The 1,263-nt window shown below is 35.6% G+C and overlaps 1 protein-coding gene across 1 annotated transcript in view; it reads right to left on the reverse strand.

Moving 5' to 3' along the window:
- The window catches only part of LOC107566100 (E3 ubiquitin-protein ligase TRIM17-like), a 5,565-nt gene that overhangs the window by 2,719 nt on the left and 1,583 nt on the right, over positions 1-1,263 (reverse strand). The window lies entirely within an intron of this gene.

The following is a 1,263-nucleotide window of genomic DNA, read 5'->3' on the forward strand; positions in this document are numbered from 1 at the left end:
AACATAAACACATAAATGTACATAAACATCAACAGATTCAACACATATATAATGATACTGTGTTGGATACTTCTGTTTTGCACACAGTAATTTAGCTTTAATCTCTTACATGGCACACCATGTTACATGTTGAGTATGACTTGTTTATGATGTGTTTTGGATAGTTTACTATCCTGAGAGCACCTGATACTTATTTAATGTCTGCATTTACATCTGCAAGATGTGTTGCTCATCTGCAATGTCTCTAAGACGTTTCCTATTGGTTGTTAAACAGATGTTTAGAAAATGTCTAGAATATGTTATCTTACTCTTATCAGAGACGTACCGGTGCAATCTGGGTAATAGCTTTCTGCAATAATGATTTATGTTTATGTTTTTATGCCAAAAATAATGTAAAATTACAGTATTTTGGAAAGGTTTATGGAGCCAGAAATATGACAAAACAATCTAAACTGTGTAAATCTGAATTATTGTGTTATTTAATAAAACTGAATATTACGTAGCATTTTATAGTTTTGAATTACATTTTTTTTAATGGTTTAGTTTAATTACTTTGAATAATTTAATTATATTTGTGCACACACACCAGACATAGATCAAAAACATTGACAAATTTGGCTGAATTCTGAAAGCCAGAAGTGGTAAATAAAAAGCCATTTGGGAACCGAAAGAGCCGGTGTTCTGATGATTTGTGCGACCCTGTCAGATTTTGCTACCTCCCATTAAAACAGTGGGTAGTACAATTCGACAACGAAAAATGCTACCTGTAAAATTATGGTTTATTAACGTCTGCACCTACCACAACCTTTCTTACCCTTACAGTAATGCAAATACAGTAATTATGTGTTATATTCGAGGTTGTAGCTAGAAGGGATACAGCTACAGGAAACCAACAATAAATAATGTTTTCTACCTATTAGATTGTGTTTTATTAAAGTCTACACCTACCCCAACCCTTAACCTACCCTTACAGTAATGCAGATACATTAAATATTGTTGTTCAGCGTGAGAAAATGAATGCAATATTGAAGTGCGCATGCGCAGTAAACCCTGATAGGACAATCTGACGGGTAGGATAAAATGTCAGGACACCTGTTCTTTTTGCTGAGCTGATCCAGATCCCTAAAAAGAGCCGAAATTCCCATCACTACCAGGAACTGAGTCTGACACCCCTGATATATGCGGTGTGTGCCGCACAAGTCTTGAAAAGTGAAGCCGATGTTTAGATCGCCCCCAGGTGGCTGATCCCAGTATAGGTCATAC

Source organism: Sinocyclocheilus grahami, unplaced genomic scaffold, assembly GCF_001515645.1.
Source record: "Sinocyclocheilus grahami isolate Dianchi unplaced genomic scaffold, SAMN03320097.WGS_v1.1 scaffold1046.1, whole genome shotgun sequence".
In the NCBI taxonomy this organism is placed as follows: Eukaryota; Metazoa; Chordata; class Actinopteri; order Cypriniformes; family Cyprinidae; genus Sinocyclocheilus; species Sinocyclocheilus grahami.